The 13128-nt window shown below is 41.9% G+C and overlaps 1 protein-coding gene across 3 annotated transcripts in view; it reads right to left on the bottom strand.

Annotated features, from left to right (window-relative positions):
- THSD7B (thrombospondin type 1 domain containing 7B) overlaps positions 1-13128 on the bottom strand; it is a 628355-nt gene that overhangs the window by 368373 nt on the left and 246854 nt on the right. For all 3 annotated transcript variants that reach the window (XM_081199464.1, XM_081199466.1, XM_081199465.1), the window contains 3 exons: positions 6614-6735; positions 5827-5990; positions 3825-3876 (listed from right to left, as the gene is read on the bottom strand). The gene's annotated coding sequence lies outside the window, so the exon portion shown is untranslated. The remainder of the gene's footprint in view (positions 1-3824; positions 3877-5826; positions 5991-6613; positions 6736-13128) is intronic.

The raw sequence follows: 13128 nt of genomic DNA, 5'->3' as shown, positions 1-13128 counted from the left end.
ATTTATGATTATTGTGTTCCAGATGGAGTCAAAACACTTTTTGTTTTTGAAGTCAATGAAGCAAGCAATTTTTCCTTCTCCACTTTTGAATCTTACAGATTGTTAATTGGTGTCTACAAGGTAAAAATGTGGTTGTTCTTTTTTCTTTCTTTTTTTCCTAAGAAGGAAACCAATTTATCTTTCACAGATTATTTTGTGGTTTGTTAAATAATATAGAAAAAGCTTTGCTGACAGTGGCTGTACAGCAGTTTATGGAGGCTGCTGTCACAATTGCCTCTGAAGTTGCCAGGGTGGAAAGGGCAAGGAGGGCAGTTTGGTGATCACTGTCCCTTTCAGTGTGAAGCATCCAAAAGGGACTGCCAGCTTTTGAACTGCCCCTGTAGCTTTAATGGCAGGTTGATGTGCAGACATCAGAAGGTGACAATAGAGTTATGATGAATGTCGCTGTCTATTATCTCTTGTTAAGCAAATTACTAGGATGGCTGTTCATGTTTCCTCTGTGGGAGCAAAGGTTGGAGGACCTTACAGAGATAATTGCTGAAATGTGAAACCCTTTGGAACATAGGTAGGCAAACTAAGGCCCGGGGCCGGATCCGGCCCAATCACCTTCTAAATCTGGCCCGTGGACATTCCGGGAATCAACATGTTTTTACATGAGTAGAATGTGTCCTTTTATTTAAAATGCACCTCTGGGTTATTTGTGGGGCATAGGAATTCCCCCCCCCAAAAAAAATATAGTCCAGCCCCCCACATGGTCTGAGGGACAGTGGACCGGCCCCCTGCTGAAAAAGCTTGCTGACCCCTGCTTTTGAAGAAGATGGACTCGTCCTTTCTCACCCATCCTCACCAGCTGCTGTTCCTAGAATTTAATGGTCTGTGTGTGGATAAGGGCTGTAGCTAACTACTAAAGCACCTACTTTGCAAACAGAAGGTCCCTAATTTAATCCCCAGCATCTTGAGGTACAGCTGGGTGAGAACCCATCCATAATCCCATAGAAAACTACTGCCTGTCAGTGTAGATAATATTGAGCTATGTGGAACAAGGATCTGACTCAACATAAGGCAGATTTGTATGTTCTTAAGAAACTGTAGTTTGAAGAAAAGAACAAATAGGCAAAGAGGTAGCTATAGCTCAAAGCATCTGAGGCAAAGGGGTGGCTTGCTGTGGAGAGCTGCATTATGGGACAGCTTCATAATTGTAACTAACCCAAATATTGGGGGGGGGGATAATAATGGCTTGATTTTTTTTAATTCCAGCTAGTGGTATAAATGTTTTGTTAAATAATATAAAATCAGTAAATAAGCCTCCAGTGATCTCTTTTATGAGTGGAAGACTGGGTAGAGCAGATATTTATGCTTTTAGAAACTTCACCAGCTGCAGATTAAGCTGCTGTTAGGAACATCAGAAGCTGCCTTATTCAAGGCCAGTCTGTTTGTTTATCCACACCAGTAGCGAGTACATGGACTAGCAGCAGCAGCAGCATTCCAGTATTTCAGGAAGAGGGTTTTCACATTGTCTACTACCTAACTTGGGGTGTGTGTTTTTTGGTAACTAGAGATGCCAGGCAAGATGAAACTAAGCTGCAGTATGCAACATATTAAAGGAAGGGGTGGTAAGTCAGTGGTAGAGAATTTTATAATGAAATGATTTTAGAATGTTTTATCGTTTTACTGTTGTTAGCCACTCTGAGCCCGGCTTTGGCTGGGGAGGGCGGGATATAAATAAATTTATTATTATTATTATTATTTACATGCAAAAAGGTGCAAATCCTACCTCTTGGGTAGGAGACTAGGAAAGAGGCCTGTCTACAACCCTGGAAAGCTCTTACCAGTCTGACAATCTAGATGGACCAGTTGTCTGACTTGGTTTAAAGACTTCCTTTATTCCTATGCCTGTCCTACTACAGGCAGCGACAACATCTTTCTTTTGAAAAGCCACTTCACATTTATACCCTTGTGATATGCAAGTTTATACACAAGTGAAATCCAGTCACTATTTATTTCCAAGTAAGTGTGGCTAAGGGTGCACCTAAATGAAGCTATTCCATGTAAATTGTGGGCACCATAGGAGTGGGCTTGGATTGATTAGGGTGATCGCTTTGCAATGCGTTTTGGTATTCAGCTTCTTTATCTGTATTTGGGGTAGCAGAGATTGACTTGGGGCAATGAATCAACACATCCACTGAGCACCAGGAACAGTTGGACTGCAGCATCTCCCACTCCAAATCTGCCTTTAGATTAACATTTCTTAGCACTGCAGAAGGACCTGTTTGTAAAGCTGTTTGGTTTTTTTTGTTATTGCTACTTTGCTTCTCTCTAATGGGATCTCCACAAAGGAGGGTGGGGTGGAACAAGACTCTTAAGAGATCTTTTAAAGTATACTACTATTGGAAGATATTGACCCAGGAAATTATTTATTTCTCTTAATACTGACTCCCAAAATAATTTTAAAACTTGGGCATTCCAAAATTATATAATAAATGTTTGTGTTTGGACTTTTCTGAATCTTGAGTATTGATTTATTATTGGATATATTTTAGTCAGTCTGGAGTCAGATACCGAGTCATGATTTTATAGAAATTTTATTTTAAGATCCTACAAAGTTTGAAAACATTTTTCCCCAGATCTATGTCCATATTTCGCTGAGATATGTTGCTAGACATATCTGCATCCCATTTTGATCAATAGATTTGTTGTGATGATTCCAGTTCTGTAATTATTTTATAGATTTCTCCTAAATTTACTTTGGACCTGTCACTTTTTGAAATTAATACTTCAGATCTTATGCTGTTTCTGAGGGAACACACTCCTATGTACAAGAAGCTGGCATAAAGTTACATGAGATACAAACGCCATTCAGCAGCAGCAGCAGCAGCCCACTAAACCCAAAGCCCAGCAGAAGAAAAGCAAGCATTTAAAACAGTGTTGTACGCTTGGTTGCCAGGTCATGTGACTGAGCTGAACAGGATTAAAATCTAGCCCAAGTCCTGCCTCTCTTGTTCCCTGCCACATCACACTTCCAATATACCCTGGTTGGGGGACATACACTGCTTGAGCTCTCACTAAACTGGGATGAGCAAGTGACATTGGTGTCTCTTGGGAGATCTGCTGCATCTTAAGCTGCTCATCCTGGCAGGCTGTACCATTGGATTGCTTTCTTAGTACAGCAAATAATCTTAATAAATCTGTTTTGATGTGCTGTATTTGCAAATACTAGTTGATGGGTGCCTGCTCCAGTGGTGAAGCTACTGGGGGCGGTGAGCAGGCGGGGGTGGGGGTGGCTGGTGCCCCCCTGGGGAGGCATGGCATACATCCTGGGGGTGTGGTACACTGCCCACGAGGGCATGGCGCGCCACCCTAGGGGCATGGTGCACATTCTGGGGGCATGGTGCATGGGGGGGGTGCGATGGCACCCTACTGGAATAGTGGTTCCTGGGGCGGTCTGCTCCCTCTGTACTCCTGTTCCTCCACCAGTGGCCGGCTCCTGCCCCATTTCCTACACTACTGTCTTCAAAGACAGCAGTGAATTCAGAAGTTAGCAGCCAGGCCACCTCTGTTCTGGAGAAGTCACAGCTGGTGCACCAGTCTAAGCTGATGAGAGGCACTCCTTATGAAGCAGGCCTCCTAAACCACAAGTGACAAAGCTGGAGCTAGGATTTTGGGAGTGGGGCAACCACTATTTTATAACCAAAGCTTCGTTGACCATGATATGCCCTCTTTTGGAAACCGTCTGTTTACCCAGGAAGAGGAAAAGGGACCTACTTTCATTCACATTCTGAAGTGGCTGCAATACCTCTGAAGGATGACTCTTTCTTTGAGCTTACCAGCTAGAAGTGACATTAAACCCCGATGAGCTATGTCTTCCAGAAGAAGAATCTACAAACAAAAAGACAAAAGATTATTCTCTAGCTTTCCTTCTGTGGGCCATCCTTTTTCCTTGCTTATTTTTCAGTGGAAAAGCAGCTGAGAGAGGAAGCACTAATTCCCCTAGAAAGCAGCGCTTAACACCTATGTGGTAGGTGATAAATGCTGCAGTCCTGAAGGGATTAGCACACAAGCTCTTGTAAAACTGTAGCAACACAGAAATCTCCAAGGCTGTTACTTCTCTAAAGCCAAATCTAGGCTAATAGGTGTTCCCCTCCGGCTTCTAGCCCACTGTAGACTTCAAACTACATTGCACTTTCAGATTCTCCAAGTAGAGCAAATGACCTGAGTGTCAACTATGCACAAAAAACGAGGCAAGAACAAAGTGAAAAGGTCTGAAAATGTGAACAGCTGCAGCCCCCAGGAGCCACAATTGAACCCCAAAAGTGCCTTGGCTGGGGTTCAGAGGATACCTTTCATGAATGGAAGAGCTCCTTCCATTTGCCAAAAACCTTGTAATCACATAGAGACTGCTGCTACTGACAGAGAGAGGAAAGGACATTTTTACCAATGACTGCTTTCCACTGCAGATTCCCGTATCATTTCTCCGTAAGCCCTCTATCTCTCAACAGGTTCTGAGTGGCAACTTGCTGATGACTTCCTCCCCTCTCCTTCCAAGGCTAGGAGTTTCCATGAGCACAACTTCACTCACAAGATCTCTGGATTCAACCCAGGTAGTGTGATGTCCTAAAGCATGCCTGCTTGAGATTTCATTCCTTTAAACTGAACTAACAGGTTTAGGGATCAGACAGCAAACAGGTAAAGTTACCACATGTTAGTGGAATAACTTCTGCTGGCAAGAATTTGCCAGATGTGGAGGCCAAAGTTTGTGACTTCTTGCCAACCAAAGCTTATCTGATGAAGTTTATCAGTTCTATTTAGCTGATTGCAGCCTCTGGGAGCTTGTGACCAGACTTGTAAACAGGAGCCTTTGTGAGGGTATTCTGAAGGGGAGGCCAAGAGTGCTGTCTCACAGTGTACATAGAACCAAGAAACATAGATGGCATGTGGCCTGCAGCACTTGTGCCATGTTTGCCTTCCTGCCTGAGAATGTGCAAAGCTACTCCTGCAGCAAGTGCAAGAGAAGGTACAGCAACTTGAGGCCTGCCTATACACACTTTGAGCTACTGAGCAAGAGAAGGAAGTTCTAAATACAGCAAAATGGACTGCCCTGGAACAACACAGGTGGGGTGCCCCTAAGGAGAAGGGAGATTGTCCATTGCAGAAGATGAACCCCTGGAGGATCATGACACTCAGAAGCAGGACTGTCAGAAGTAATGTTGTGTCACTGGAGCTGCAAAATCGATTCCATGCCCTCACCTCAGACACCGATTCTGGGCCAGAAGAGCAAGAACAGCAGTTGCAGATCTCAGAATACATTGAGGTGGCTGTGGAAGGTACAGTGTATAGAACTATCTATTCCTGCCACTGCCCAGAGGAGAAAGAGACATGTGGTGGTGGTGGTAGGTGACTCCCTACACAAAACGTCCACCATGTTTACCGAAACTGAGCAATCTGAATAGGCAGACAAGTTTAACAAATTTCCATTTTTTGTACACAATGCCTATGCAACATAAAAACCTATTGTGTGCATCAGGAAAACCCAGCAGTCTTTCCCCCAGGAAAAGAATTTATATGGAATGGTTGTTGTGCAGATAGGATGCCACAAGATGACAGTGAGAATCTGTATGGATTTGGGGGACGGGGAGGAGCTTGATGGACCACATACTGTTATTGCATCTTCCTGTTCTATACTATATCATCTACTGATCTACTGTATTTTAAAGATATACTCCTTGAGTAAATTTTTAAGATGTGCATTCCTTCCAAAGTTCATCAAAGGCATTTGGGGGATTAGAATTGCAAAGCAGAGTATCAGTGAAAGAAAAAGGAATGTCTAACCTGGTGCAAGCAGCCAGAAGCAGGCGTTTGAACCCACAGGATTCCTCCAGCTATCCTCCTGCCTCATCTAGCATTCAGATGCTTCTTCTTTTCATCGCTGTCCTTGTTGCTTAAATGGATCTTGCAAGTCCTCCTATGCGATGCTCAGGTAAGGAGGATGGCACCTGGAAGTGAGAATGGAAATGCTAAGAGATGATTCCCTTTCATGGATGAGTAGTGCAAACCTGTATGGGAATAACAAAGCAACGTGAATGACAGCTTGGATCAAATTCATAATGACCTGGTTTGTATAGGCCAGGTGTTATGTAGATTGGAGCTTGTTATTGTGCATCGTTTTGGCAACCCTGCTGCTCAACTGATAGTTCCAAGAAAGCTGGGCATAAAGCCATTTGCTCAAGCAAGTCCTATACTAAGCCAGGCAGACAAGGGGTGCTCCCTTTTTTTTGCTTGTGTCCCATGGGCATGGGAAGCCTGCTGCTGTATCTTCAGTTCTTTTGAAGAGCTTCTAGGAGAGCCCGCAAGCTGAATCTCAAAAGGCAAAGGAAGTCTGAATTTAGCACCATGTATTTAACAAATGTATCACTGTGATGATTCTTCTCACAAAACCCCCTTGGATTATAACAAGCAATATGGAAAGTTCCCATTTTATAACTAATACATAGGGTCACTGTCTTCTTCCTTTTCCTGTCTTAGAAGCAGTCAGCCTAACTCATTACAAATACCAGCTCATTTTGAAAGAAATACTCCTGGTTCATTTCTGGATGGAAATAATTATTTACTGACATACCTGGAAAAGTTTGAACAAGCACCTCTTGAGCATGTGGCTGGTTCCTGAAATATTTGCTTTAATTATTTCCTGCTGCATGTTTATTTTGTGGAGTTCATCACCCTAGGCATACAGAATGGTTTCTGGAGGAGGTGTAATAAATAATAACACATAAACAAAGCATTACTGGAATAAGTCTGCGATCAAATTTAAAATTAAATCTTTTCCATAAAATTTTAGTACATGTCTATAGTCTCTTAGGTGGTGATGGGGAGATAACTCTAGAAATGAACAGAAGCTGGTGACACAAAATCCCTCCCCCCAAAAAAATTGTTGAAGGAAGGATCCTTGTCTGCAGTGTATGTTCACTTCATGATTGCCTCTGTTTACAGACTTTGCAGACATTTTGACTACCAGAAAATCCCGCAAAAACATATGGTCAGACACAAGAGTGAGCAAAATAAATATTTGCATATTCCAGAGGGAACACGTCTCCTTTATGCCATTTCAATTTGCTCCAGAACTGTTGGGTGTGATCCAGTAAACATTATGGACTTTAAAGCCTCATTGATTTCAATACAAGTGGTTTGCTTAATTTTCCTACTGCAATCCATTGGACTTCAAGGTGATTAACTGGATCTGTAAATGCCGCTTGTTGTTCTCTGGCTTTAGACAATTGCAAAACACTTGGGACTGTGTTTTATGGCAATAAGACAGGAAGGAACACAACTGACTCTCCTATCTGAAACACATCTAATTAGAAGCAAAATCTTGTTATTCCCATCAGACCTCTGTCTGGATAGGAATGGTTAAGACGATCCTTGAGCCTAAGAGAACACACACCATTATTTATACTGGCATATCTCAACCACAGCAACTCTGTACTCTTTTATCACCTAATTTCTCCTCTGATAACTATTCCAGTAGTGGAAGCAAACAGCCAAGCAGATAATAGGTCTAAAATCCCAAAGGACTATGCAATATAATGGCCCAGATGGTGGTACATGCTACAGAGGGGTCAGCAAGAATGGAGAGGTATCAGCTGGGGGCATGAAACTACTCAAGGAGAGCTGTTGTGCTGGGCATGAAACTACCTACAGAAAGGCCTTGTTTTAAAAGTATTGTTGTGTATTGGTCAACCAGCTGTTTTCTTAGTTATCATAGATATATTTTTAGATCGGAGCTCCTGTGCTGGTTTAGGAGGCCTAGAAAAGGAAAGGAATAAAGAACTCCCCATCTCATCCCTAGGGATGGTTGCTCAGCAGCATCAATGCTAATGAACAGAGAGTAGCAACGGGAAGCTGGTGTCTCCTCTGCTCTGTCAGTGCCAGAGATTCACAGGGGCCCCTCTGAGTGTTGTCATGTGCAATTAGAAGAGCAGAGGAGATAGGCAGGAAGTCATTCATCCATGGTTTACACAGGGTATTATCTCCTTGCCTGGCAGCTTGAGCACAGATTGATTAACAAAACATTCCATTTAATAATATTCCTGTGTAGTGGGGGAGGAGGAGAGAGGCAGAGAGAAACCCCAGCAAAAACAGAATGAAATAATGAAGAAGCAAGAAAGAAAAGAAAGCACCTCATTTTGTGGCAACAACAACTTTTCAAGATAGGATAGGTCAGCAGATCCCCAGAGAATATGAAAAAATGCAGATAGACAGAATATTTAGCTAGACTATTACTAGTGGTGGTGGATCAGATAATGACTGAATGCGGATGCTATGGAGATGTTTCCCAGTCCAATCAGGCTCCTCATTATCTGCAGGTACCACACTGGTTACCAAATAGGTTCTATCGCACCCAAAATATCAGGCAAAGCAAGATTAGGGCATAAAGCCGCTGCTTTTTTGCCACTTCTGTGCAAGTAAACAGAACATTTATTTCACAAGCCAATCGCAGCTACTTTATTTGGGGATGGAAAGACAGAGATACTGAGAGGCAAGTGGTTGTGGAGGTGAATCCCAATGCTATTTCTATTAGGAAGTTTGTTAGAAGAGAAAACTGCAGCCCAAACTTCTGCAAGTGTTATATCACTATACTTCACCGCATATTTGTGTAGGGAGAGAAAATACATTATTTCATAATGATTTCTCTAGCATAGGAGGATAATTCCCCCCCCCCCGCTCCACATACACACATTTACATGGATGAAAACCTCAGCTACAATGCACACAAAAATGGGAGGAACTTCCAAGTAGTCTTCCACTATGCCGGTGCTTTGAATACTGCCTTGCTCCTCCTATAGCTGATGTAGTAGCTGATCTGCAAAGAAGAATGCTAGATGTGGTTGGAAGCAAGGTTGGCCCAAGACTTTTGGTGCCTGAGGCAGCATGGCATCCTTCCCAACTCCATTCCACGAAGAGAAGCTGACTGGACTGGCAGTTAAATCTTAGTTCAGCACTGGGGATGGGACAGTGTCCTCCACTTGGCACACGTTGCTCCAACACCTTGCCACCACTCACTGCATCTGTCACCCAAGGCGGTATCTTTACTCTGCTTCATGTAAGGGCCAGTCCTCTTAGAAAGCTAAGTATATATATTTTCTTGGCTATATATTTAAAGCACAGAAGCATTCTGCCGACTAAACATTATTTACCCATGATATCACACTGGCTTGTCCTTCTACCAGTGGAGGTTGATCCAAATCAGACACAGCCCCACCAGCCTCAGCCAGCTGCCTGCCTGTCTTCCTATCTATGACCATTCCAAAAGGATGGCATTGTCAGCTTGTTTCTCCTTGGTCTCAGTGTTGCCCTTGCAGAATTCACCAAGGAGCAAAGTTGGAGGCTCTGCCTCTCATTGTCTCTGGCTCTGTCTACCATCGACTCTGGCTCCACCTGTTGTTGGCGTTCCACCCTACCATACCAATGGGCACCAGCTGCCACACCAGTTCCCTTGACTGGTGGGTGATTTGCCAGTGAAGAGTGTTGACGTAACAAAAAGATTGTATTACAAGGTTATGAGTCAAAACTTGAGTTATCAGCGACAAGAGAGGAGAGATAAATATTTGGGAAGCCTATTGCTATGAGTTGTTTTTTTTAATATATAGCAAGTATTACAACACTTGAAAAGGACAATTAGAAAGTACAGTGGTCAACACTGTCTCCCTGATGGGCTATGTATCAAAGATGCTGGGGAAAGGAGGAAATGAAATTTTAGTAAAGTATAGCCTAAAGCAATGTATTTCCCCTCCCCAATTATTCAACCATTTTAAGAGGGCAGGAATTTTACCTGCCATGCAAAACAAGAGAAGCCTGGCAAAGAAATTCACAAGCTATTAACCTTTCCTGATTGGAGTCTTGAACATACAGCTAGAGAAGGTGGCTGCATGCTACCTGTTGTCAAGCTCAGATTTGCTTCTCAAGTATATTCTTCCTCTGATTTATTACTGTTCTGATAAGATGGAATAATAGTGCATCATGTAAGCTGCTCCAGAACATTGGTATCCATTGTCAGAAGGGCCAACCACATTCCTGGCCTCTCTCGCCAAAGCAATCATTGCTACAGCTTCTTCTGGCTTTTGCAGTTCCACTTCCTCTCCTCATGCTTTCTTATTTACATCCAGTGATTCATAGTTCATACCATATTTAAGGACGCATGAAGAAGCATTATAAAGTTTGACCACAGTGGGTGGTGGCGGTAGGCAAGGGAAGGAAGAGCAATTGGAAGAAAATTGGAAGTTCCTCAGAGAAGTTCCCTGGAGAAGTTTTTTTTTTTTTAAATTTTAAAAAGTTTTTATTATAATCCAACATTTAAAAACACATATACCTTGTTAACAAAAGCAAAACAAAAAAGAAATTACAAAAATCAGTATACAATCTTTTATATTACATAGCTTCCCACCACCACGACGTGACCTTTATCTCAACACTATATACCGCAGTATCTTTTGTTAATCCGGATGCTCTACCTCACGGTTTTTATATTATACCGACTGTTATTTTAACATTTCCTGATGTCTTCTCTATATACGAAAAAAATTTGTTCCAATCGTTAATAAATTTGGTATTTTTCTGTTGCCTAATCCTCTGAGTCATTATTGCCAAATCGATATATTCAGTTAGCTTATTTTGCCAGTCCTTGATTGTTGGAATGTTGGGTTTTTTCCAATTCTGCGCTAGGAGTATCCTAGCGGCAGCTGTCGCATACTGGAATAGAGTTTGGTCGTCTTTGTTGATCTCGTTCCCCACCATTCCCAGAAGGAACGCCTCGGGTATTTTTGGAAAGGTGTACTTTAGGATCTTTTTTAATTCATCATAAACCGCACCCCAGAACCTCTTTACCTCATCGCAGGACCACCACATATGGAGGAAATCTCCCTCTTTCTTTTTGCATTTCCAGCAGGTATTGTCTCCAGTTTTATACATTTTAGCTAATTTTGTTGGGGTGATGTACCAGCGGTACATCATCTTTTCCATATTTTCACGGAGACCAACACAAGCTGAAAATTTCATATCTTTATTCCATAGTTTTTTCCATTTTTCATAGTCTAAGGGGTGTCCTAAATCTATAGCCCACTTAATCATAACCTCTTTAATTTCCTCATCCTTGGTATCCCAATCTAGTAGTTGGTTGTACATTTTAGATAGGAGTTTGGACTTCCCTTCTATTATTTCCAATTGGAATTTGGACTTGTTCTTACACATACCGGCTTTTTTGTGTACGTTCCATAAAGAATTAATTTGGTGGAAATGCATCCACCCCGATAGTTTGTCTTTTAGTTCATCATAAGGTCTAATTTCCCATCCTTTCTCAGATCTTGTCAAAAGGTCGGCATATGTCCACCTTTTGCCTTCCATATTTAGTTTTTTGATTCCTAGAATGTCGACGGGTGACAGCCACAGTGGAGTTTCATTTTCTACCAAATTCTTACATCTATTCCACACCTCTAGCAATGCCCCTCTTATGATGTGATTAGAAAAACTTTTATGCACACTCCCCTTATCTTGCCACAGGTAAGCATGCCACCCAAACCTAGCATTGAAACCCTCTAAGTCCAACAGGTCGGTGTTGTCCAAGACTATCTATTCCTTGACCCAGCATAGACACGCGGCCTCATAATATAGTTGTAGATTCGGGACCGCAAACCCACCTCTATCTCTTTTATCAGTAAAGAAGTTGAATCAGCTTCACCTGACCCACAGCTCACCTATTTCAAAGCAGGGCTCCATTATGAATGGAGACAAAATTAAAAATCATTATCAACCTCAGAAACTAGTTTTTGAACCTGAGATTGTGCATGGTGCATGATGGAACATTAATGATGTAACTGAAGATCTCTGGAAACTGCTTTATTTTCACCTACCCTGCATCCACTTTTAGTAGCATCGTGCATGGTGGTTTGCTGTTTGGAAAGTCAACTCTGACCCCATAAAAATGTTCCCAGGAATGAAAGAGTTTATTGATTTAACCAAATATAGAGTTGCCATATTTCAAAAAGTGAATATCTGGACACAAACGTTGTTGAGCTTTTTTTAGCTTTGCTTCAAGTTTTCCATCCAGACACTGCTTTCAACTATGTCCTAGAAATTCTGGATGTATGGCAGCCCAAATAGTCAGGATACTCACCCAACAAAAAGCTGCTTATCTGAGTGATCCTGACATGTATTCACAGCAATTACTGAAAGCTTACTGAAGGCTTAATTGAGAATAAGTGGTTAACATTAAAGAGTATCACCACTCTAATTCTCTTGGTCTAAATGCACATAATCTGTTTTAATATCAGAGAAGATGTTTCTGGGAACATAATAGCTGAGCGTTACGAGCCAAATAAATTAAATTATACATACCAAGCTAATTATGGGTACTGGCAACACCACTAGGGAAAATGAGTTTTGCCATTTGCCAATTCACTGGGAAACTTTGTGGTATAAAATTCAGAATGAGGGGTGCCTGTGATGTTTTGAATCTATGCTCCCAGCCCAGATAACTTTTTCCAAAGTTTTTAAAAAGATGTTTGAGAGGGTTTGTTTTAAAATAACTTTCATTTGCATAAACATACAAGTGGTGCTTTTAATCAAAAAGAAAAAGCAGGAAACCTCCTTCCCCACAAGCATGGTGGAGTGGCACAACTGAGGATTAGATCAACATTTCAATCAGTGGCAACAAAGTCTGTTGATTGCAGTGCAAAGACAAAGAGGGAAATGAGGTCAACCCTACTTCTTCAAACTGAAAGGGAAAAGGACAGGTGTTTTACAGCCACTCCCTGTGCTGTAAGGGAATCGTTGGGATTCCCTGTCTCATCCTTGATGCCTTATGCCTGTTCTGACAAGACTGTCCCTGAAAAGCAAGTTATGGTTCAGGGGAATTTTTTATATTTTTTTTTACTGCCAAGACATTAGCAGACTTTAAAACCTTCTCCATAAACCAGAAGGTCTAGAAACTTGTTTTCTTTTTCAAAGGCAGTGCAAGATTCCTATATGCATGTACATAAACTTGGTTTCTGGTCACTTGAGTACTCAGCCCTTGATTCAACTGGTGTGTTAATTAACTAAATAGAAGAAGTGGGATTCTCATGATGTGAGCTTATATTGAAA

The sequence above is a fragment of the Podarcis bocagei genome, assembly GCF_964188305.1.
Source record: "Podarcis bocagei genome assembly, chromosome: 1".
Lineage (NCBI taxonomy): Eukaryota > Metazoa > Chordata > Lepidosauria > Squamata > Lacertidae > Podarcis > Podarcis bocagei.
The sequence above is the reverse complement of the archived record's forward strand: the minus strand, read 5'-3'. Positions and strand labels throughout refer to the sequence as shown.